Genomic DNA, 26,262 nt, shown 5'->3' with positions numbered 1-26,262 from the left:
TCTCCCCTTCCCCCCACCCCCGCTCATGCCCCGTGTCTGTCTTCTGTTCCCCCGCTCATGCCCCGTGTCTGTCTCCTGTTCTCCCCACCCCCCGCTCATGCCCCGTATCTGTCTCCTGTTCCCCTCATGTGCCGTGTCTGTCTCCTGTTGCCCCCCACACCCCCGCTCATGCCCCGTGTCTGTCTCTTGTTCTCCCCACCCCCCGCTCATGCCCCGTGTCTGAGTCCTGTTCCCTCCACCCCCGCTCATACCCCGTGTCTATCTCCTGTTGCCCCCCACCCCCCCGTTCATGCCCTGTGTCTGTCTCCTTTTCCCCCACCCGCTCATGCCCCGTGTCTGTCTCCTGTTCCCCCCACCCGCTCATGCCCCGTGTCTCTCTCTTGTTGCCCCCCACCCCCCCGCTCATGCCCCGTGTCTGTCTCCTGTTCTCCCCACCCCCGCTCATGCCCCGTGTCTGTCTCCTGTTCCTCCCACCCCCCGCTCATGCCCGTGTCTGTCTCCTGTTGCCCCCCACCCCCCCGCTCATGCCCCGTATCTGTTCTCCCCACCCCCCGCTCATGCCCGGTGTCTGTTGTTCCCCCCACCCCCGCTCATGCCCCGTGTCTGTCTCTTGTTCCCCCACCCCTCGCTCATGCCCCGTGTCTGTCTCCTGTTCCCCCCACCCCCCGCTCATGCCCTGTGTCTCTCTTGTTGCCCCCCAAGCCCCCGCTCATGCCCCGTGTCTGTCTTCTGTTGCCCCTCATGCCCCATGTCTGTCTCCTGTTCTCTCCATCCCCCGTTCATGTTCCGTGTCTGTCTCCTGTTCCACCCACCCCCCGCTCATGCCCCGTGTCTGTCTCCTGTTGCCCCCCACCTCCCGCTCATGCCCCGTGTCTGTCTCTCTCCTGTTGCCCCCCACCCCCCGCTCATGCCCCGTGTCTGTCTCTTGTTGCCCCCCACCCCCCGCTCATGCCCCTTGTCTGTCTCTGTTGTTCCCCCCACCCCCTGGTCATGCCCCGTGTCTGTCTCCTGTTCCCCCCACCCCCTGCTCATGCCCCGTGTCTTTCTCCTGTTGCCCCCCACTCCCCGTTCATGCCCCGTGTCTGTCTCCTGTACCCCCCACCCCCCGCTCATGCCCCGTGTCTGTCTCCTGTTCCCCCCACCCGCTCATGCCCCGTGTCTCTCTCCTGTTGCCCCCCCGCTCATGCCCCGTGTCTGTCTCCTGTACCCCCCGACCCCCCCGCTCATGCCCCGTGTCTCTCTCCTGTTCCCCCCACCCCCCGCTCATGCCCTGTGTCTGTCTCCTGTTGCCCCCACCCATGCCCCGTGTCTGTCTCCTGTATCCCCCCACTCCGTGCTCATGCCCCGTGTCTCTCTCCTGTTGCTCCCCACCCCCCCGCTCACGCCCCGTGTCTGTCTCCTGTTGCCCCCCACCCCCCCGCTCATGCCCAGTGTCTGTCTCCTGTTCTCCCCACCCCCGCTCATGCCCCGTATCTGTCTCCTGTTCCCCCATCCCCCGCTCATGCCTGTGTCTGTCTCATGTTCTCCCCACCCCCCGCTCATGCCCCGTGTTTGTCTCCTGTTGGCCCCACCCCCGCTCATGCCCCGTGTCTGTCTCATGTTGCCCCCCACCCCCGCTCATGCCCCGTGTCTCCCTCGTGTTCCCCCACCCCCGCTCATGCCCCGTGTTTCCCTCATGTTACCCCCCACCCCCGCTCATGCCCTGTGTCTCTCTCGTGTTCCCCCCACCCCCTGCTCATGCCCCTTGTCTCTCTCCTTTTCCCCCCACCCCCGCTCATGTCCCGTGTGTGCCCTGTAACCCCCGCTCATGCCCCGTGTCTCCCTCGTGTTCCTCCCCACCCCCCACTCATACCTGTGTCTCCCTCATGTTCCTCCCCACCCGCTGCTCATGCCCCCTGTCTCTCTCGTGTTCCCCCCACCATCGCTCATGCCCCGTGTTTCCTTCCTTTCCCCCCCACCCCCTGCTCATGCCTCGTTTGTACCCTGTTCCCTCTCACCCCCCGCTCATGCCCATGTGTCTCCCCTGTTCCCCCCCACCCCTCGCTCATGCCCTGTTGTTTTCTTTATACACCCCGCCTTCCCTTTCCATGGTGGCCATCTTCGTAAAAGATTTTCCTTCCTACACCGGGACGCCGCAGGCGTCCCGGTGTAGGAAGGAAAATCTTTTTGTTTTTTTTACCACCCAGCGTTCCCACTTTCAGGACTTAAGATGTTAGTGGTCTTCATCTATTGAAAAGGATGTTAAAATTTAGTAAAAAAAAAATGTTACAGGGACGTTATGCACTAATAAAAACCTATGAAATTCAATGAAAAAACTTTGTTAAAGGGACACTACTAAAAACCTATGAAATTCAGTGAAAAAACTTTGTTAAAGGGACGTTATGGTTCCAAGTAAAACCGAAAAACCTTTGAAATTCGCCAGTTATGGTAAGCTAAGCAACCATAACTCGCGCCACCACAGTGCACTGCTAAGACTAACACCCACGACATCATGACATCACATGTCTGGCTAATTTTTTTTTCTTTTGCTGACAAATCTAGGCCACATGGTTTTCTTCAATAACAGTCAGAAACTCAAAATTTTATTTTATTTGTAGACGTATCCTTCAAGTAGGTTCTTACAGTAATACCCGTAGAGTCCAGTCACATCATATGAAACATATTCATAGGGGAAGACACAAGCTTGAAAGACAGCAATCCTTTTTGTGCATAAAGATAATCAATAGACTTATCAGCGCTTTCTGATAGTTATGTTGTTTTTTTATGGCTGTACTTTCCCTGTATATGGTCATATTTGTATACATTGTACTCACACTACTTTCCTTAGGGTCCAATCACATCAAGTGATACATATACATAGGGTAAATAGCAGCTTTGAAACAGAGCAATCATTTATTTGCTTGAAAATATTCAGTTAGGTTATGAATTGTTTCTGCTACTACTTGTGCTTTTTTGCTAACTTCACTTTCCCTGTATATACCTATATTGGTATGTGTTGTTGTCTCTTTGTATTTTGTCTATAGTAATGCAATTATGTAATACATGGGGTTTATTAGCTACTTATTACATATTTCACAGTACACAAAAATCTATTAAGAAAACAATTATCATTTCATTATCAACATATTAACATTACGAATATTATACCTTCATCTTGTACGCTGCACACAATGCTATGTTTCTGCATGAGTAGCTTAGTATACTAGATAGAACCCCATAATAGAATTCTATTTATATCAATGCATCGTTCAATGCACTAATTAGGGTATGATATTTATTGCAATGATCCTTGACACTTTTTTCGCAACATTATAATAAGAATCCCTTGTACACATATTTCATGAAAAGTACATACACATGTGATGTCATCAGTGATGTCATCAATGACATGTGTGATGTCATCTTTGATGTCCTGGGTGTTAGTCTTAGCAGTGCACGGTGGTGGCGCGAGTTATGGTTGCTTAGCTTACCATAACTGACGAATTTCAAGGGTTTTTCGGTTTTACTTGGAACCATAAGGTCCCTTTGACAACGTTTTTTCACTGAATTTCATAGGTTTTTAGTAGCGCAACTTAACCATAAAGTCCCTGTAACACATTTTTATTTTACTGAATTTCATAGGTTTTTATTAGTGCAACGTCACCATAACATCCTTACCAATAGATGAAGACCACTAGCATCTTAGGTCCTCAAAGTGGGAACCCCGGGTGGAAAAAAAAAAGATTTTCCTCCTACACCGGGAGGCCGCTTTTACCAAGATGGCCACCATGGAAAAGGAAGGCGGGGTGTATAAAGAGAACACAACAGGGCATCAGCGGGGGGTACGGGGGAAAAGGAGAGAGACACAGTGCATGAGTGGGGGGAACAGTAGGTAGACATGGGGTATATGTGGGGGGTCGAGAGGAACAGGGACGGCAAGGGGCATGAGCGGGGGGTGGGGGGGAAAAGGAGGGAGACACAGGGCATGAGCAGGGGGTGGGGCGGGACAAGAGAGAGACACAGGCCATGAGCCGGGGTGGGGGAACAGTAGGGAGACACGGGGCATGAGCGGGGGGTGGGGGGGACAGGGGAGACACATGGGCAGGAGCGAGGGGTGGGGGGGCAAAGGAGGGAGTCAAGGGGCATGAGCGGGGGGCGGGGGGAAAAGGAGAGAGACACAGGGCATGAGCAGGGGGTGGGGGGAACAAGAAAGAGACACAGGCCATGAGCGGGGGCTGGGGGGAACAGTAGGGAGACACAGGGCATGAGCTGGGGGTGGAGGGGAACAGGGGAGACACGTGGGCATGAGCGGGGGTGGGCGGGAACAGGGGAGACACGTGGGCATGAGCAGGGGGTGGCAGGAACAGGGGAGACACGTGGGCATGAGGGGGGTGGGGGGGAACAGGGGAGACACGTGGGCATCAGCGGAGGTGGGGGGAATGGAGGTAGACACGGGGCATGAGCAGGGGATGGGGGGGAAAGGAAGGAAACTAGGGGCATGAGCAGGGGGGTGGGGCAACAGGGGAGACACGGGGCATCAGCAGGGGGTGGGGGGAAAAGGAGGGAGACACGGGGCATGAGCAGGGGTTGAGGTGGAACAGGGGAGCCACGGGGCAAACATGGGGCATGAGCGGGGGGTGGGGGGGAAAAGGAGGGAGATACAGAGCATGAGCAGGGGGTGGGGTGGAGCAGGGGAGACACGGGGCATGAGCGGGGGGTGGGGGGAACAGGGAAAACATGGGACATGAGCGGGAGGTGGGGGAACGGGAGGGAGACACGGGGCATGAGCGGGGGGTGGGAGGAACAGAGCACACATGGGAGATGAGCGGGGGGTGGGGGGAACAGGGCACACACGGGGTGTGTTAGCGGGGGGCGGGGGGAAAAGGGCACACGCGGGGCATGAGCAGGGGGTGGGGGAACAGGGGAGACATGGGGCATGAGCGGAGGTTGGAAGGGAAAAGGAGGGAGACACGGGACATGAGCGGGGGTGGGGGGAATGGAGGTAGACAAGGGGCATGAGCGGGGGATGGGGGAAAAGGAAGGAAACTAGGGGCATGAGCAGGGGGGTGGGGCAACAGGGGAGACACTGGGCATCAGCAGGGGGTGGGGGAAAAGGAGGGAGACACGGGGCATGAGCAGGGGTTGAGGTGGAACAGGGGAGCCACGGGGCAAACATGGGGCATGAGCAGGGGGTGGGGGGAAAAGGAGGGAGATACAGAGCATGAGCAGGGGGTGGGGTGGAACAGGGGAGACAGGGGGCATGAGCGGGGGTGGGGGGAACAGGGAAAACATGGGACATGAGCGGGAGGTGGGGGGGAACGGGAGGGAGACACGGGGCATGAGCGGGGGGTGGGAGGAACAGAGCACACATGGGACATGAGCGGGTGGTGGGGGGGAACAGGGCACACACGGGGTGTGTTAGCGGGGGGTGGGGGGAAAAGGGTACACACGGGGCATGAGCAGGGGGTGGGGGAACAGGGGAGACATGGGGCATGAGCAGGGGTGGGGGTAACACGAGGGAGACATGGGGCATGAGCAGGGGGTGGGGGTAACACAAGGGAGACACGAAGCATGAGCGGGGGGTGGGGGGGAACAGGGGAGACATGGGGCATGAGCAGCGGGTGGGGGGAACAGGGGAGACAAGGGGCATGAGCACGGGTGGGGGGAAAAGGAGGGAGACACAGGGCATGAGCGGGGGGTAGGGGTACAGGAGGGAGACACGGGGCATGAGCGGGGGGTGGGGGGGAACGGGAGGGAGACCCGGGGCATGAGCGGAGGGTGGGGGGGGGACAGGGCACACACGGGGCATGAGCAGGGGTGGGGAGGAAGAGGGCACACACAGGGCATGAGCGGGGGTGGGGGGGAACAGGGCACACACGGGGCATGAGCAGGGGGTGGGGGAACAGGGCACACACGGGGCATGAGCGGGGGGTGGGGGGAAAGGAGGGAGACACGGGGCATGAGCAGGGGGGTGGAACAGGGAAACACAGGGCAAACACGGGGGCATGAGCGGGGGGTGGGGGGAATGGGAGGGAGACACGGGGCATGAGCGGGGGTTGGGGGCAACAGGGCACACACGGGGCATGAGCGGGGCTGGGGGAACGGGAGGGAGACACGGGGCGTGAGCCGGGGTGGGGGCAACAGGGCACACACTGGGCTTGAGCAGGGGGTGGGGGAACAGGGGAGACACAGGGCATGAGCGGGGGTGGGGGGTAACACGAGGGAGACACGGGCCATGAGCGGGGGTGGGGGATAACACAAGGGAGACACGAAGCATGAGCCGGGAGTGGGGGGGAACAGGGGAGACATGGGGCATGAGCAGCGGGTGGGGGGAACAGGGGAGACAAGGGGCATGAGCACGGGTGGGGGGGAAAAGGAGGGAGACACAGGCCATGAGCGGGGGGTAGGGGTACCGGAGGGAGACACGGGGCATGAGCGGGGGTGGGGGGGAACGGGAGGGAGACCCGGGGCATGAGCGGAGGGTGAGGGGGGAACAGGGAACACACGGGGCATGAGCAGGGGTGGGGAGGAACAGGGCACACACAGGGCATGAGCGGGGGGTGGGGGGAACAGGGCACACACGGGGCATGAGCAGGGGGTGGGGGAACAGGGCACACACGGGGCATGAGCAGGGGGTGGGGGGGAATGGGAGGGCGACACGGGGCATGAGCGGGGGTTGGGGGGAACAGGGCACACATGGGGCATGAGCGGGGGTGGGGGGAACGGGAGGGAGAACACGGGGCGTGAGCCGGGGTGGGGGCAACAGGGCACACACTGGGCTTGAGCAGGGGGTGGGGGAACAGGGGAGACACGGGGCATGAGCGGGGGTGGGGGGTAACACGAGGCATGAGCGGGAGGTGGGAGATAACACAAGGGAGACACGAAGCATGAGCGGGGGGTGGGGGGGAACAGGGGAGACACAGGGCATGAGCGGCGGGTGGGGCGAACAGGGGAGACAAGGGGCATGAGCGGGGAGTGGGGGAGAAAAGGAGGGAGACACAGGGCTTGAGCGGGCGGTGTGGGGTACAGGAGGAAGGCACGGGGCATGAGTGGGGGGTGGGGGGCAACAGGAGGGAGACATGGGGCAGGGGGTGGGGGAACAGGGCACACACCGGACATGAGCAGGGGGTGGGGGGAACAGGGCACACACGGGACGTGTTAGCAGGGGGTGGGGGGGAAAGGGCACACACGTGGCATGAGCAGGGGGTGGGGAACAGGGAGACACGGGGCATGAGCGGGGTTGGGGGGTAACACGAGGGAGACACGGGGCATGAGCAGGGGGTGGGGGTAACACAAGGGAGAAACGAAGCATGAGCGGGGGTGGGGGGAACAGGGGAGAAACGGGCATGAGCGGCGGATGGGGGGAACAGGAGACAAGGGGCATGAGCGGGGGTTGGGGGAAAAGGGGGGAGACACAGGGCATGAGCGGGGTGGGGGTACAGGAGAGAGACACGGGGCATGAGCGGGGGTGGGGGGGAATGGGAGGGAGACCCGGGGCATGAGCGGGTGGTGGGGGGGAAGAGGGAACACACGGGGCATGAGCAGGGGTGGGGGGTAACAGGGCACACACAGAGCATGAGCAGGGGGTGGGGGGGAACAGGACACACACGGGGCATGAGCAGGGGGTGGGGGGAACAGGGCACACATGGGGCATGAGCAGGGGGGTGGAACAGGGGAAATACGGGGCACACATGGGGCATGAGCGGGGGGTGGGGGGAACGGGAGGGAGACACGGGGCATGAGCGGGGGTGGGGGGAACATGGCACACACGGGGTGTGAGCGGGGGTGGGGGGGGAACATGGCACACACTGGGCTTGAGCAGGGGGTGGGGAACAGGGGAGACATGGGGCATGAGTGGGGGTGGGGGTAACACGAGGGAGACACGGGGCATGAGCGGGGCTGGGGTGTTAACACAAGGGAGACACGAAGCATGAGCGGGGGGTGGGGGGGAACAGGGGAGACACAGGGCATGAGCGGCGGGTGGGGGGAACAGGGGAGACAAGGGGCATGAGCGGGGAGTGGGGGGGAGAGGAGGGAGACACAGGCTTGAGCGGGCGGTGTGGGGTAATGGAGGAAGACACGGGCATTAGCGGTGGGTGGGGGTTCAACGGGGAGGGAGACATGGGGCATGAGCGGGGGTGGGGGGGAACAGGGCACACACGGGTCATGAGCGGGGGTGGGGGGAACAGGGCAGACACGAGGGCATGAGTGGGGAATGGGGGGAATGGAGGTAGACACGGGGCATGAGCGGGGATGGGGGGAAAGGAAGGAAACTAGGGGAATGAGCAGGGGGTAGGGCAACAGGGGAGACACGGGGCATCAGCAGGGGGTGGGGGGAAAAGGATAGAGACACTGGGCATGAGCGGGGGTGAGGTGGAAAAGGGGAGCCACGGGGCAAACATGGGGCATGAGCGGGGGATGGTGGGGGAAAAGGAGGGAGATACAGAGCATGAGCAGGGGGTGGGGTGGAACAGGGGAGACACGGGGCAAGAGCGGGGGTGGGGAACAGGGAAAACATGGGACATGAGCGGGAGGTGGGGGGAACGGGAGGGAGACACGGGGCATGAGCGGGGGGTGGGAGGAACAGAGCACACATGGGGCATAAGCGGGGGGTGGGGGGAACAGGGCACACACGGGGCGTGTTAGCGGGGGTGAGGGTGAAAAGGGCACACACAGGGCATGAGCGGGGGGTGGGGGGAACAGGGCACACACGGGGCATGAGCAGGGGGTGGGGGAACAGGGCACACACGGGGCATGAGCGGGGGTGGGGGAAAGGAGGGAGACACGGGGCATGAGCAGGGGGGTGGAACAGGGAACACGGGGCACACACGGGGGCATGAGCAGGGGGTGGGGGGAATGGGAGGGCGACACGGGGCATGAGCGGGGGTTGGGGGGAACAGGGCACACATGGGGCATGAGCGGGGGTGGGGGAACGGGAGGGAGACACGGGGCGTGAGCCGGGGTGGGGGCAACAGGGCACACACTGGGCTTGAGCAGGGGGTGGGGGAACAGGGGAGACACGGGGCATGAGCGGGGGTGGGGGGTAACATGAGGGAGACACGGGGCATGAGCGGGAGGTGGGGGATAACACAAGGGAGACACGAAGCATGAGCGGGGGTGGGGGGGAACAGGGGAGACACAGGGCATGAGCGGCGGGTGGGGCGAACAGGGGAGACAAGGGGCATGAGCGGGGAGTGGGGGAGAAAAGGAGGGAGACACAGGGCTTGAGCGGGCGGTGTGGGGTACAGGAGGAAGGCACGGGGCATGAGTGGGGGGTGGGGGGCAACAGGAGGGAGACATGGGGCAGGGGGTGGGGGGAACAGGGCACACACCGGACATGAGCAGGGGGTGGGGGGAACAGGGCACACACGGGACGTGTTAGCAGGGGGTGGGGGGAAAGGGCACACACGTGGCATGAGCAGGGGGTGGGGGAACAGGGGAGACACGGGGCATGAGCGGGGTTGGGGGTAACACGAGGGAGACACGGGGCATGAGCAGGGGGTGGCGGTAACACAAGGGAGACACGAAGCATGAGCGGGGTGGGGGGAACAGGGGAGAAACGGGCATGAGCGGCGGATGGGGGGAACAGGGGAGACAAGGGGCATGAGCGGGGGTTGGGGGAAAAGGGGGGAGACACAGGGCATGAGCGGGGTGGGGGTACAGGGAGAGAGACACGGGGGCATGAGCGGGGGGTGGGGGGGAATGGGAGGGAGACCCGGGGCATGAGCGGGTGGTGGGGGGGAAGAGGGAACACACGGGGCATGAGCAGGGGTGGGGGTAACAGGGCACACACAGAGCATGAGCAGGGGGTGGGGGGGAACAGGACACACACGGGGCGTGTTAGCGGGGGGTGAGGGTGAAAAGGGCACACACGGGGCATGAGCAGGGGTGGGGGGAAAAGGAAAGAGACACGGGGCATGAGCGGGGGTGAGGTGGAACAGGGGAGCCACGGGGCAAACATGGGGCATGAGCGGGGGATGGGGGGGAAAAGGAGGGCGATACAGAGCATGAGCAGGGGGTCGGGTGGAACAGGGGAGACACGGGGCATGAGCGGGGGGTGGGGGAACAGGGAAAATATGGGACATGAGCGGGAGGTGGGGGGAACGGGAGGGAGACACGGGGCATGAGCGGGGGGTGGGAGGAACAGAGCACACATGGGGCATGAGCGGCGGGTGGGGGGGAACAGGGCACACACGGGGCGTGTTAGTGGGGGGTGGGGGAGAAAAGGGCACACACGGGGCATGAGCAGGGGGTGGGGAACAGGGGAGACATGGGGCATGAGCGGGGGTGGGGGGTAACACGAGGGAGACACAGGACATGAGCAGGGGGTGGGGGTAACACAAGGGAGACACGAAGCATGAGCGGGGGTGGAGGGAAACAGGGGAGACACGAGGCATGAGCAGCAGGTGGGGGAACAGGGGAGACAAGGGGCATGAGCGGGGGTGGGGGGAAAAGGAGGGAGACACAGGGCATGAGCAGGGGGTAGGGGTACAGGAGGGAGACAGGGGGCATGAGCAGGGGGTGGGGGGAACGGGAGGGAGACCCGGGGGGTGGGGGAAACAGGGCACACACGGGGCATGAGCAGGGGTGGGGAGGAACAGGACACACACAGGGCATGAGCGGGGGGTGGGGGGGAACAGGGCACACACGGGGCATGAGCGGGGGGTGGGAGGAAAGGAGGGAGACACGGGGCATGAGCAGGGGGGGTGGAATTGGGAAACACGGGGCACACACTGGGGCATAAGCAGGGGGTGGGGGGGAATGGGAGAGAGACACAGGGCATGAGCAGGGGTTTGGGGGGAACAGGGCACACACGGGGCATGAGCGGGGGGGGGGAATGGGAGGGAGACACGGGGCATGATCAGGGGGTGGGGGGAACAGGGCACACATGGGGCGTGAGCGAGGGGTGGGGGCAACAGGGCACACACGGGGCTTGAGGAGGGGGTGGGGGAACAGGAGAGACACGGGGCATGAGCGGGGGTGGGGGGTAACACGAGGGAGACACAGGGCATGAGCGGGGGGTGGGGGATAACACAAGGGAGACACGAAGCATGAGCAGGGGGTGGGGGGGAACAGGGGAGACACAGGTCATGAGCGGCAGGTGGGGCGAACAGGGGAGACAGGGGGCATGAGCGGGGAGTAGGGGGGGAAAAGGAGGGAGACACAGGGCTTGAGCGGGTGGTGTGGGGTACAGGAGGAAGGCACGGGGCATGAGTGGGGGGTGGGGGGCAACAGGAGGGAAACATGGGGCATGAGCAGGGGGTGGGGGGAACAGGGGAGACACGGGGCATGAGTGGGGGTGGGGGGTAACACGAGGGAGACATGGGGCATGAGCAGGGGGTGGGGGGTAACACAAGGGAGACACGAAGCATGAGCGGGGGGTGGGAGGAACAGGGGAGACACGGGCATGAGTGACGGATGGGGGAACAGGGGAGACAAGGGGCATGAGCGGGGGTGGGGGGAAAAGGGGGGAGACACAGGGCATGAGCGGGGGGTGAGGGTACAGGAGAGAGACACGGGGCATGAGTGGGGGTGGGGGGAATGGGAGGGAGACCCGGGGCATGAGCGGGGGAGGGGGGGAACAGGGCAAACACGGGGCATGAGCAGGGGTGGGGGAACAGGGCACACACAGGGCATGAGCAGGGGGTGGGGGAACAGGACACACACGGGGCATGAGCAGGGGGTAGGGGGAACAGGGCACACACGGGCATGAGCGGGGGTGGGGGGAAGGGAGGGAGACACGGGGCATGAGCAGGGGGGTGGAACAGGGGAAATACGGGGCACACACGGGGGCATGAGCGGGGGGTGGGGGGATGGGAGGGAGACACGGGGCATGAGCGGGGGTGGGGGGAACATGGCACATATGGGGTGTGAGCGGGGTTGGGGGGGAACATGGCACACACGGGGCTTCAGCAGGGGGTGGGGGAACAGGGGAGACATGGGGCATGAGTGGGGGTGGGGGGTAACATGAGGGAGACACGGGGCATGAGCGGGGGGTGGGGGGTAACACAAGGGAGACACGAAGCATGAGCGGGGGGTGGGGGGAAACAGGGGAGACACAGGGCATGAGCGGTGGGTGGGGGGAACAGGGGAGACAAGGGGCATGAGTGGGGAGTGGGGGGAAAAGTAGGGAGACACAGGGCTTGAGGCGGGCAGTGTGGGGTACAGGAGGAAGACACGGGGCATTAGCGGGGGTGGGGGGCAACGGGAGGGAGACATGGGGCATGAGCGGGGGTGGGTGGGAACAGGGCACACACGGGGCATGAGCGGGGGTGGGGGGAACAGGGCACACATGGGGCATGAGCAGGGGGTGGGGGAACAGGGCACACACGGGGCATGAGCGAGGTTGGGGTAACACAAGGGAGATATGGGGCATGAGTGGGGGGTGGGGTGGAACAGGGGAGACACAGGGCATGAGCGGGGGCACACGGGGAGGGAGACCCTCCATCAAATGGGAGGGAGACATGGGGAGGGAGACCCCGTCTGTGCCTTGTGGGTGGGGGGACAGGGCACACACGGGCATGAGCGGGGGTGAGGGGAACGGGGGGACACGGGGCATGAGCAGGGGGTGGGAGGTACAGGAGGGAGACATGGGGCATGAGTGGGGGGTGGGAGGAACAGAAGGGAGACACTAGGCATGAGCGGGGTTGGGGGGAACAGGGGAGACATATGGGCATGAGCGGGGGTTGGGGGGAACGGAGCTAGACAGGGGGCATGAGCGGGGAGTGGGAGGGTAAATGAGGGAGACACGGGGCATGAGCCGGGGGTGGAGTGGAACGGGGGAGACACGGGCATGAGCGGGGGGTGGGGGGAACGGGAGGGAGACACGGGGCATGGGCGGGGGGTGGGGGGGAAAGGAGGGAGACACGGGGCATGAGCAGGGGGTGGGGTGGAACAGGGGAGACACGGGGCATGAACGGGGGGTGGGGGGAGCAGGGAAAACACAGGGCATGAGCGGGGGTGGGGGGAACGGGAGGGAGACACAGGGCATGAGCGGGGGGTGGGGGGGAACAGGGCACACACGGGGCATGAGCGGGGGGTGGGGGGATTGGGAGGGAGACATGGGGCATGAGTGGGGGGTGGGGGGAACAGGAGGGAGACACGGGGCATGTGCGGGGGGTGGGGGGGGAAAGGAGGGAGACACGGGGCATGAGCAGCGGGTGGGGGTGGAACAGGGGAGACACAGGGCATGAGCGGGGGGTGGGGGGAGCAGGGAAAACACAGGGCATGAGCTGGGGTGGGGGGGAACCGGAGGGAGACACAGGGCATGAGCAGGTGGGGGGGAACGGGAGGGAGACATGGGGCATGAGCGGGGGGTGGGGGGAGCAGGGAACACACGGGGCATGAGCGGGGGGTGGGGGTATTGGGAGGGAGACACGGGGCATGAGCGGGGGCGCGGGGGAACGGGAGGGAGACATGGGGCATGAGCGGGGGGTGGGGGGAACAGGGCACACACGGTGCATGAGCGGGGGAAGGGGGAACGGGAGGAATACACGGGGCATGAGCGGGGGATGGGGGAACAGGGGAGACACATGGGCATGAGCGAGGGGTAGGGGGAACTGGAGGGAGACACGGGGCATGAACGGGAGGTGGGGGAACGGGAGGGAGACACGGGGCATGAGCAGGTGGTGGGGTGGAAGAGGAGAAACACGGGGCATGAGCAGGGGTTGGGGGGAACGGGAGGGAGACACGCGGGGCATAAGCGGTTGTGGGGGAAAAGGAGGGAGCCACGGGGCATGAGCAGGGGGTGGGGTGGAACAGGGGAGACACGGGGCATGAGCGGGGGGTGCGGGGAACAGGAAAAACACGGGGCATGAGTGGGGTGTGGGGGTAACGGGAGGGAGACACGGGGCATGAGCGCGGGGTGGGGGGACAGGGCACACACAGGGCATGAGCGGGGGGTGGGTGGGAATGGGAGGGAGACACGGGGCATGAGCAGGGGTTGGGGGGGAACAGGGAACACACGGGGCAGGGGGTGGGGGGAACAGGGCACACATAGGGCATGAGCAGGGGGTGGGGAGAACAAGGGAGACACGGGCATGAGCGGGGGGTGGGGGGTAACACGAGGGAGACACGGGGCATAAGCGGGGGGTAACACAAGGGAGACATGAAGCATGAGCAGGGGTGGGGTGAAACAGGGGAAACACGGAGCATGAGCGGGGGGTGGGGGGAAGGGAGGGAGACACGGGGCATGAGCGGGGGATGGGGGAACGGGGGAGACATGGGGCATGAGCGGGTGTGGGGGGTCAGGGGACACACGGGGCATGAGCGGGGGTGGGTGGGAACGGGAGGGAGACACGGGGCATGAGCCGGGGGTGGGGGGGAACAGGGCACACACGGGGCATGAGCAGGGGTGGGGGGAACAGGGCACACACAGGGCATGAGCAGGGGGTGGGGGGAACAGGACACACACGGGGCATGAGCAGGGGGTAGGGGGAACAGGGCACACACGGGCATGAGCGGGGGGTGGGGGGAAAGGAGGGAGACACGGGGCATGAGCAGGGGGGTGGAACAGGGGAAATACGGGGCACACACGGGGGCATGAGCGGGGGGCAGGGGGGATGGGAGGGAGACACGGGGCATGAGCGGGGGTGGGGGGAACATGGCACATATGGGGTGTGAGCGGGGGTGGGGGGGAACATGGCACACACAGGGCTTCAGCAGGGGGTGGGGGAACAGGGGAGACATGGGGCATGAGTGGGGGTGGGGGGTAACATGAGGGAGACACGGGGCATGAGCGGGGGGTGGGGGGTAACACAAGGGAGACACGAAGCATGAGCGGGGGGTGGGGGGGAAACAGGGGAGACACAGGGCATGAGCGGTGGGTGGGGGGAACAGGGGAGACAAGGGGCATGAGCGGGGAGTGGGGGAAAAGGAGGGAGACACAGGGCTTGAGCGGGCAGTGTGGGGTACAGGAGGGAGACATGGGGCATGAGTGGGGGTGGGTGGGAACAGGGCACACACGGGGCATGAGCGGGGGTGGGGGGAACAGGGCACACATGGGGCATGAGCAGGGGGTGGGGGAACAGGGCACACACGGGGCATGAGCGAGGTTGGGGTAACACAAGGGAGATATGGGGCATGAGTGGGGGGTGGGGTGGAACAGGGGAGACACAGGGCATGAGCGGGGGCACACGGGGAGGGAGACCCTCCATCAAATGGGAGGGAGACATGGGGAGGGAGACCCCGTGCGTGCCCTGTGGGTGGGGGGACAGGGCACACACGGGCATGAGCGGGGGTGAGGGGAACGGGGGGACACGGGGCATGTGCGGGGGGTGGGGGGGGAAAGGAGGGAGACACGGGGCATGAGCAGCGGGTGGGGTGGAACAGGGGAGACACAGGGCATGAGCGGGGGGTGGGGGGAGCAGGGAAAACACAGGGCATGAGCTGGGGTGGGGGGGAACCGGAGGGAGACACAGGGCATGAGGAGGTGGGGGGAACTGGGCACACACGGGGCATGAGCGGGGGGTGGGGGTATTGGGAGGGAGACACGGGGCATGAGCGGGGGCGCGGGGGAACGGGAGGGAGACATGGGGCATGAGCGGGGGGTGGGGGGAACAGGGCACACACGGTGCATGAGCGGGGGAAGGGGGAACGGGAGGAATACACGGGGCATGAGCGGGGGATAGGGGAACAGGGGAGACACATGGGCATGAGCGAGGGGTAGGGGGAACTGGAGGGAGACACGGGGCATGAACGGGAGGTGGGGGAACGGGAGGGAGACACGGGGCATGAGCAGGTGGTGGGGTGGAAGAGGAGAAACACGGGGCATGAGCAGGGGTTGGGGGGAACGGGAGGGAGACACGCGGGGCATAAGCGGTTGTGGGGGGAAAAGGAGGGAGCCACGGGGCATGAGCAGGGGGTGGGGTGGAACAGGGGAGACACGGGGCATGAGCGGGGGGTGGGGGGAACAGGAAAAACACGGGGCATGAGTGGGGTGTGGGGGTAACGGGAGGGAGACACGGGGCATGAGCGCGGGGTGGGGGGACAGGGCACACACAGGGCATGAGCGGGGGGTGGGTGGGAATGGGAGGGAGACACGGGGCATGAGCGGGGGTTGGGGGGGAACAGGGCACACACGGGGCAGGGGGTGGGGGGAAGAGGGCACACATAGGGCATGAGCAGGGGGTGGGGAGAACAAGGGAGACACGGGCATGAGCGGGGGTTGGGGGGTAACACGAGGGAGACACGGGGCATAAGCGGGGGGTAACACAAGGGAGACATGAAGCATGAGCAGGGGGTGGGGTGAAACAGGGGAAACACGGAGCATGAGCGGGGGGTGGGGGGAAGGGAGGGAGACACGGGGCATGAGCGGGGGATGGGGGAACGGGGGGAGACATGGGGCATGAGCGGGGTGTGGGGGGTCAGGGGACACACGGGGCATGAGTGGGGGTGGGTGGGAACGGGAGGGAGACACGGGGCATGAGCCGGGGGTGGGGGGGAACAGGGCACACACGGGGCATGAGCAGGGGGGGGAACAGGGCACACACGGGGCATGAGCAGGGGGTGGGAGGAACAGGGGAGACACGGGGCATGAGCGGGGGGTGGGGGGTAACATGAGGGAGACACGGGCATAAGCGGGGGGTAACACAGGGGACACAAAGCATGAGCATGGGGTGGGGGAACAGGGGAGACAGGGGGCATGAGCAGCAGGTGAGGGGAACAGGGGAGACAAGGGGCATGAGCAGGGGCTGGGGGGGAAAAGGAGGGAGACGCAGGGCATGAGCAGGGGGTGGGGGGAATGGGAGGGAGACACGGGGCATGAGCGGGGGTGGGGGAACAGAGCACACACGGGGCATGCACAGGGGGTGGGGGGAACAGGGCACACACGGGGCATGAGCGGGGGTGGGGGGACCAGGGGAGACACAGGGCATGAGCGTGGGGTGGGGGGGAACAGGGCAGACATGGGGCATGAGCGGGGTAGGGGGTACAGGAGGGAGCACGGGGCATGAGCGGGGGGTGGGAGAACAAGAGAGTGACACAGACCATGAGTGGGGGGGAACAGTGGAGACACGAGGCATGAGCGGGGGTGGGGGGAACAGTGGAGACACGGGGCATGAGAGGGGGCTGGGGGAACAGGGGAGACATGGGGCATGAGCAGGGGTTCGGGGGTAACACAAGGGAGACACAGGGCATGAGCGGGGGGTGGAGTGAACGGGGCAGATACTGGGCACGAGCGGGGCGTGGGGGGTACAGGAGGGAGATATGGGGCATGAGCAGGGGATGGGGGTACAGGAGGGAGACACAGGGCATGAGCGGGGGTGGGGGGAACAAGAGAGAGACACGGGGCATGAGCAGGGGGTAGGGGGAACAAGAGAGAGACACAGGGCATGAGCGGGGGGTTGGGGGAACGGGAGGGAGACACGGTGCATGAGCGGGGGTTGGGGAGAAAAGGAGGGAGACACTGGGCATGAGCGGGGGGTGGGGGAGAACGGGAGGGAGACACGGGGCATGAGCGGGTGGTGGGGGGAAAGGAGGGAGACGCGGGGCATGAGCAGGGCGTGGGGTGGAACAGGGGAGACACAGGGCATGAGCGGGGGGTGGGGGGAACAGGGAAAACACGGGGCATGAGCGGGGGTGGAGGGGAATGGGAGGGAGACACCGGGCATGAGCGGGGGTGGGGGGGAATGGGAGGGAGACACGGGGCATGAGCGGGGGTGGGGGGAACGGGAGGGAGACAATGGGCATGAGCGGCGGGTGGGGGGGAAAAGTAGGGAGACACGGGGCAGGGGGTGGGGTGGAACAGGGGAGACACGGGGCATGAGCGTAGGGTGGGGGAAACAGGGAAAACACGGGACATGAGCGGGGGTGGGGGGAACGGGAGGGAGACACGGGGCATGAGCGGGTGTGGGGGGAAACAGGGCACACACAGGGCATGAGCGGGGGGTGGGGGGAACGGGAGGGAGACACAGGGCATGAGCAGGGGGTGGGGTGGAACAGGGGAAACACGGGGCATGAGCTGTGGGTTCGGGGGAAAGGGAGGGAGACACGGGGCATGAGCGGGGGGTGGGGGGAACGGGAGGGAGACACGGGGCATGAGCAGGTGGTGGGGTGGAACAAGGGAGACACGGGGCATGAGCGAGGGGTGGGGGGGAACGGGAGGGAGACACAGGGCATGAGCAGGGGTTGGGGGAACAGTGGAGACACGGGGCATGAGCGGGTGGTGGGGGAACAGGGGAGACATGGGGCATGAGCGGGGGGTGGGGGGTAACACAAGGGAGACATGGGGCATGAGCAGGGGGTGGGGTGAACAGGGCAGATACTGGGCATGAGCGGGGGGTGTGGGGTACAGGAGGGAGACACGGGGCATGAGCAGGGGGTGGGGGGTACAGGAGGGAGACACGGGGCATGAGCGGGGTGTTTGGGGAACAGGGGAAACACAGGGCATGAGCGGGGGGGTGGGGGGAATGGGAGGGAGACATGGGGCATGAGCGGGGGGTGGGGGGGGAAAGGGGGGAGACACGGGGCATGAGCAGGGGGTGGGGTGGAACAGGGGAAACATGGTTTTTGAGCGGGGGGTCGGGTGGAACGGCAGGGAGACACAGTGCATGAGCAGGGGGGTGGGGGGAAAAGGAGGGAGACACGGGGCATGAGCAGGGGGTGGGGTGAAACAGGGGAAACACGGGGCATGAGCGGGGATGGGGTACAGGAGGGAGACACAGGGCATGAGCGGGGGGTGGGGGGAACAAGAGAGAGACATGGGGCATGAGCGGGGTGTTGGGGGAACAGGGGAAACACGGGGCATGAGCGGGGGGGTGGGGGGAATGGGAGGGAGACATGGGGCATGAGCGGGGGGTGGGGGGGAAAAGGAGGGAGACACGGGGCATGAGCAGGGGGTGGGGTGAAACAGGGGAAACACGGGGCATGAGCAGGGGTGGGGGGAAAGGGAGGGAGACATGGGGCATGAGTGGGGGGTGGGGGGGAACGGGGGAGACACGGGGCATGAGCGGGGGGTGGGGGGAAAGGAGGGAGACACGGGGCATGAGCAGGTGGTGGGGTGGAACAGGTGAGACACAGGTCATGAACAGGGGGTGGGGGAACAGGGAAAACACGGGGCATGAGCAGGGGTGGGGGGGAACGGGAGGGAGACACAGGGCATGAGCGGGGGGTGGGGGGGAACAGGGCACACATGGGGCATGAGCGGGGGGTGGGGTGATTGGGAGGGAGACATGGGGCATGAGTGGGGGGTGGGGGGAACAGGGCACACACGGTGCATGAGCGGGGGGGAGGGAGACACGGGGCATGAGCAGGGGATGGGGGGAACAGGGGAGACACATGGGCATGAGCAGGGGGTGGGGGGAATGGGAGGGAGACACGGGGCAGGGGGTGGGGTGGAACAGGGGAGACACGGGGCATGAGCGTAGGGTGGGGGAAACAGGGAAAACACGGGACATGAGCGGGGGTGGGGGGAACGGGAGGGAGACATGGGGCATGAGCGGGGGGTGGGGGGGAACAGGGCAGACATGGGGCATGAGCGGGGGTAGGGGGTACAGGAGGGAGACACGGGGCATGAGCGGGGGGTGGGGGAACAGTGGAGACACGGGGCATGAGAGGGGGCTGGGGGAACAGGGGAGACATGGGGCATGAGCAGGGGTTCAGGGGTAACACAAGGGAGACACGGGGCATGAGCGGGGGGTGGGGTGAACGGGGCAGATACTGGGCACGAGCGGGGCGTGGGGGGTACAGGAGGGAGACATGGGGCATGAGCAGGGGATGGGGGTACAGGAGGGAGACACAGGGCATGAGCGGGGGGTAGGGGGAACAAGAGAGAGACACGGGGCATGAGCGGGGGGTTGGGGGAACGGGAGGGAGACACGGTGCATGAGCGGGGGTTGGGGGAAAAGGAGGGAGACACTGGGCATGAGCGGGGGGTGGGGGAGAACGGGAGGGAGACACGGGGCATGAGCGGGGGGTGGGGGGGAAAGGAGGGAGACGCGGGGCATGAGCAGGGGGTGGGGTGGAACAGGGGAGACACAGGGCATGAGCGGGGGGTGGGGGGAACAGGGAAAACATGGGGCATGAGCGGGGGTGGAGTGGAATGGGAGGGAGACACCGGGCATGAGCCGGGGTGGGGGGGAATGGGAGGGAGACACGGGGCATGAGCGGGGGTGGGGTGGAACAGGGGAAAAACGGCATAAGCAGGGGGTGGGGGGAACGGGAGGGAGACAATGGGCATGAGCGGCGGGTGGGGGGGAAAAGTAGGGAAACACGGGGCAGGGGGTGGGGTGGAACAGGGGAGACACGGGGCATGAGCGTAGGGTGGGGGAAACAGGGAAAACACGGGACATGAGCGGGGGGGTGGGGGGAATGGGAGGGAGACATGGGGCATGAGCGGGGGGTGGGGGGGAAAGGGGGGAGACACGGGGCATGAGCAGGGGGTGGGGTGGAACAGGGGAAACATGGTTTTTGAGCGGGGGGTCGGGTGGAACGGCAGGGAGACACAGTGCATGAGCAGGGGGGTGGGGGGAAAAGGAGGGAGACACGGGGCATGAGCAGGGGGTGGGGTGAAACAGGGGAAACACGGGGCATGAGCGGGGATGGGGTACAGGAGGGAGACACAGGGCATGAGCGGGGGGTGGGGGGAACAAGAGAGAGACATGGGGCATGAGCGGGGTGTTGGGGGAACAGGGGAAACACGGGGCATGAGCGGGGGGGTGGGGGGAATGGTAGGGAGACATGGGGCATGAGCGGGGGGTGGGGGGGAAAAGGAGGGAGACACGGGGCATGAGCAGGGGGTGGGGTGAAACAGGGGAAACACGGGGCATGAGCAGGGGTGGGGGGAAAGGGAGGGAGACATGGGGCATGAGTGGGGGGTGGGGGGAACGGGGGAGACACGGGGCATGAGCGGGGGGTGGGGGGAAAGGAGGGAGACACGGGGCATGAGCAGGTGGTGGGGTGGAACAGGTGAGACACAGGTCATGAACAGGGGGTGGGGGAACAGGGAAAACACGGGGCATGAGCAGGGGTGGGGGGGAACGGGAGGGAGACACAGGGCATGAGCGGGGGGTGGGGGGGAACAGGGCACACATGGGGCATGAGCGGGGGGTGGGGTGATTGGGAGGGAGACATGGGGCATGAGTGGGGGGTGGGGGGAACAGGGCACACACGGTGCATGAGCGGGGGGGAGGGAGACACGGGGCATGAGCAGGGGATGGGGGGAACAGGGGAGACACATGGGCATGAGCAGGGGGTGGGGGGAATGGGAGGGAGACACGGGGCAGGGGGTGGGGTGGAACAGGGGAGACACGGGGCATGAGCGTAGGGTGGGGGAAACAGGGAAAACACGGGACATGAGCGGGGGTGGGGGGAACGGGAGGGAGACACGGGACATGAGCGGGGGGTGGGGGGGAACAGGGCAGACATGGGGCATTAGCGGGGGTAGGGGGTACAGGAGGGAGACACGGGGCATGAGCGGGGGGTGGGGGAACAGTGGAGACACGGGGCATGAGAGGGGGCTGGGGGAACAGGGGAGACATGGGGCATGAGCAGGGGTTCAGGGGTAACACAAGGGAGACACGGGGCATGAGCGGGGGGTGGGGTGAACGGGGCAGATACTGGGCACGAGCGGGGCGTGGGGGGTACAGGAGGGAGACATGGGGCATGAGCAGGGGATGGGGGTACAGGAGGGAGACACAGGGCATGAGCGGGGGGTAGGGGGAACAAGAGAGAGACACGGGGCATGAGCGGGGGGTTGGGGGAACGGGAGGGAGACACGGTGCATGAGCAGGGGTTGGGGGAAAAGGAGGGAGACACTGGGCATGAGCGGGGGGTGGGGGAGAACGGGAGGGAGACACGGGGCATGAACGGGGGGTGGGGGGGAAAGGAGGGAGACGCGGGGCATGAGCAGGGGGTGGGGTGGAACAGGGGAGACACAGGGCATGAGCGGGGGGTGGGGGGAACAGGGAAAACATGGGGCATGAGCGGGGGTGGAGTGGAATGGGAGGGAGACACCGGGCATGAGCCGGGGTGGGGGGGAATGGGAGGGAGACACGGGGCATGAGCGGGGGTGGGGTGGAACAGGGGAAAAATGGCATAAGCAGGGGGTGGGGGGAACGGGAGGGAGACAATGGGCATGAGCGGCGGGTGGGGGGGGAAAGTAGGGAAACACGGGGCAGGGGGTGGGGTGGAACAGGGGAGACACGGGGCATGAGCGTAGGGTGGGGGAAACAGGGAAAACACGGGACATGAGCGGGGGTGGGGGGAACGGGAGGGAGACACGGGGCATGAGCGGGTGTGGGGGGAAACAGGGCACACACAGGGCATGAGCGGGGGTGGGGGGAACGGGAGGGAGACACAGGGCATGAGCAGGGGGTGGGGTGGAACAGGGGAAACATGGGGCATGAGGGGTGGGTGGGGGGAATGGGAGGGAGACACGGGGCATGAGCGGGTGTGGGGGGAAACAGGGCACACACAGGGCATGAGCGGGGGGTGGGGGGAACGGGAGGGAGACACAGGGCATGAGCAGGGGGTGGGGTGGAACAGGGGAAACACGGGGCATGAGCGGTGGGTTCGGGGGAACGGGAGGGAGACACGGGGCATGAGCGGGGGGTGGGGGGAACGGGAGGGAGACACGGGGCATGAGCAGGTGGTGGGGTGGAACAAGGGAGACACGGGGCATGAGCGAGGGGTGGGGGGAACGGGAGGGAGACACAGGGAATGAGCAGGGGTTGGGGGAACAGTGGAGACACGGGGCATGAGCGGGTGGTGGGGGAACAGGGGAGACATGGGGCATGAGCGGGGGGTGGGGGGTAACACAAGGGAGACATGGGGCATGAGCAGGGGGTGGGGTGAAGAGGGCAGATACTGGGCATGAGCGGGGGGTGTGGGGTACAGGAGGGAGACACGGGGCATGAGCAGGGGGTGGGGGGTACAGGAGGGAGACAAAGGGCATGAGCGGGGGGTGGGGGGAACAAGAGAGAGACACGGGGCATGAGCGGGGGCTCGGGGGAACAAGAGAGAGACACAGGGCATGAGCGGGGTGTTGGGGGAACAGGGGAAACACGGGGCATGAGCGGGTGGGTGGGGGGAATGGGAGGGAGACATGGGGCATGAGCGGGGGGTGAGGGGGAAAAGGAGGGAGACACGGGGCATGAGCAGGGGGTGGGGTGGAACAGGGGAGACACAGGGCATGAGCGGGGGGTGGGGGGAACAGGGAAAACATGGGGCATGAGCGGGGGTGGAGTGGAATGGGAGGGAGACACCGGGCATGAGCCGGGGTGGGGGGGAATGGGAGGGAGACACGGGGCATGAGCGGGGGTGGGGTGGAACAGGGGAAAAATGGCATAAGCAGGGGGTGGGGGGAACGGGAGGGAGACAATGGGCATGAGCGGCGGGTGGGGGGGGGAAAGTAGGGAAACACGGGGCAGGGGGTGGGGTGGAACAGGGGAGACACGGGGCATGAGCGTAGGGTGGGGGAAACAGGGAAAACACGGGACATGAGCGGGGGTGGGGGGAACGGGAGGGAGACACGGGGCATGAGCGGGTGTGGGGGGAAACAGGGCACACACAGGGCATGAGCGGGGGTGGGGGGAACGGGAGGGAGACACAGGGCATGAGCAGGGGGTGGGGTGGAACAGGGGAAACACGGGGCATGAGGGGTGGGTGGGGGGAATGGGAGGGAGACACGGGGCATGAGCGGGTGTGGGGGGAAACAGGGCACACACAGGGCATGAGCGGGGGGTGGGGGGAACGGGAGGGAGACACAGGGCATGAGCAGGGGGTGGGGTGGAACAGGGGAAACACGGGGCATGAGCGGTGGGTTCGGGGGAACGGGAGGGAGACACGGGGCATGAGCGGGGGGTGGGGGGAACGGGAGGGAGACACGGGGCATGAGCAGGTGGTGGGGTGGAACAAGGGAGACACGGGGCATGAGCGAGGGGTGGGGGGAACGGGAGGGAGACACAGGGAATGAGCAGGGGTTGGGGGAACAGTGGAGACACGGGGCATGAGCGGGTGGTGGGGGAACAGGGGAGACATGGGGCATGAGCGGGGGGTGGGGGGTAACACAAGGGAGACATGGGGCATGAGCAGGGGGTGGGGTGAAGAGGGCAGATACTGGGCATGAGCGGGGGGTGTGGGGTACAGGAGGGAGACACGGGGCATGAGCAGGGGGTGGGGGGTACAGGAGGGAGACAAAGGGCATGAGCGGGGGGTGGGGGGAACAAGAGAGAGACACGGGGCATGAGCGGGGGCTCGGGGGAACAAGAGAGAGACACAGGGCATGAGCGGGGTGTTGGGGGAACAGGGGAAACACGGGGCATGAGCGGGTGGGTGGGGGGAATGGGAGGGAGACATGGGGCATGAGCGGGGGGTGAGGGGGAAAAGGAGGGAGACACGGGGCATGAGCAGGGGGTGGGGTCGAACAGGGGAAACATGGTTTTTGAGCGGGTGGTCGGGTGGAACGGCAGGGAGACACAGTGCATGAGCGGGGGGGTGGGGGGGAAAAGGAGGGAGACACGGGGCATGAGCAGGGGGTGGGGTGAAACAGGGGAAACACGGGGCATGAGCGGGGATGGGGTACAGGAGGGAGACACAGGGCATGAGCGGGGGTGGGGGGAACAAGAGAGAGACATGGGGCATGAGCGGGGTGTTGGGGGAACAGGGGAAACACGGGGCATGAGCGGGGGGGTGGGGGGAATGGGAGGGAGACATGGGCATGAGCGGGGGGTGGGGGGGAAAAGGAGGGAGACACGGGGCATGAGCAGGCGGTGGGGTGAAACAGGGGAAACACGGGCATGAGCAGGGGTGGGGGAAAGGGAGGGAGACACGGGGCATGAGTGGGGGGTGGGGGGGAACGGGGGAGACACAGGGCATGAGCGGGGGTGGGGGGAAAGGAGGGCAAAACGGGGCATGAGCGGGGGGTGGGGGGAAAGGAGGGCGACACGGGGCATGAGCAGGGGGTGGGGTGAAACAGGGGAAACACGGGGCATGAGCGGGGGTGGGAGGAAAGGGAGGGAGACATGGGGCATGAGTGGGGGGTGGGGGGGAACAGGGGAGACACGGGGCATGAGCGGGGGGTGGGGGAAAGGAGGGAGACACGGGGCATGAGCAGGTGGTGGGGTGGAACAGGTGAGACACAGGGCATGAACAGGGGGTGGGGGAACAGGGAAAACACGGGGCATGAGCGGGGGTGGGGGGGAACGGGAGGGAGACACAGGGCATGAGCGGGGGGTTGGGGGGAACAGGGCACACATGGGGCATGAGCGGGGGGTGGGGGGATTGGGAGGGAGACATGGGGCATTAGTGGGGGGTGGGGGGAACAGGGCACACACGGTGCATGAGCGGGGGGGAGGGAGACACGGGGCATGAGCGGGGGATGGGGGGAACAGGGGAGACACATGGGTATGAGCGAGGGGTGGGGGGAACTGGTGGGAGACACGGGGCATGAGCGGGAGGTGGGGGGAACGGGAGGGAGACATGGGGCATGAGCAGGTGGTGGGGTGGAAGAGGAGAAACACGGGGAATGAGCAGGGGTTGGGGGGAACGGGAGAGAGACACGTGGGGTATGAGCGGGTGTGGGGGGAAAAGGAGGGAGCCACGGGGCATGAGCAGGGGGTGGGGTGGAACAGGGGAGACACAGGGCATGAGCGGGGGGTGGGGGGAACAGGAAAAACACGGGGCATGAGTGGGGTGTGGGGGTAACGGGAGGGAGACATGGGGCATGAGCGCGGGGTGGGGGGACAGGGCACACACAGGGCATGAGCGGGGGGTGGGTGGGAATGGGAGGGAGACATGGGGCATGAGCGGGGGGTGGGGGGAACGGGAGGGAGACATGGGGCATGAGCAGGTGGTGGGGTGGAAGAGGAGAAACACGGGGCATGAGCAGGGGTTGGGGGGAACGGGAGAGAGACACGCGGGGCATGAGCGGGTGTGGGGGGAAAAGGAGGGAGCCACGGGGCATGAGCAGGGGGTGGGGTGGAACAGGGGAGACACAGGGCATGAGCGGGGGGTAGGGGGAACAGGAAAAACACGGGGCATGAGTGGGGTGTGGGGGTAACACGAGGGAGACACGGGGCATAAGCGGGGGGTAACACAAGGGAGACATGAAGCATGAGCGGGGGGTGGGGGGAAAGGGAGGGAGACACGAGGCATGAGCGGGGGATGGGGGGAACGGGGGGAGACATGGGGAATGAGCGGGGTTTGGGGGGGACAGGGCACACACGGGGCATGAGCGGGTGGGTGGGAACGGGAGGGAGACACGGGGCATGAGCGGGGGGTGTGGGGGAACAGGGCACACACGGGGCATGAGCAGGGGGTGGGGGGAACAGGGCACACAGGGGGCAT

The sequence above is a fragment of the Ambystoma mexicanum genome, chromosome 8 (genome assembly GCF_040938575.1).
Source record: "Ambystoma mexicanum isolate Mex_15411 chromosome 8, UKY_AmexF1_1, whole genome shotgun sequence".
NCBI classification, from domain to species: domain Eukaryota; kingdom Metazoa; phylum Chordata; class Amphibia; order Caudata; family Ambystomatidae; genus Ambystoma; species Ambystoma mexicanum.
This window is presented reverse-complemented; position numbering follows the sequence as displayed.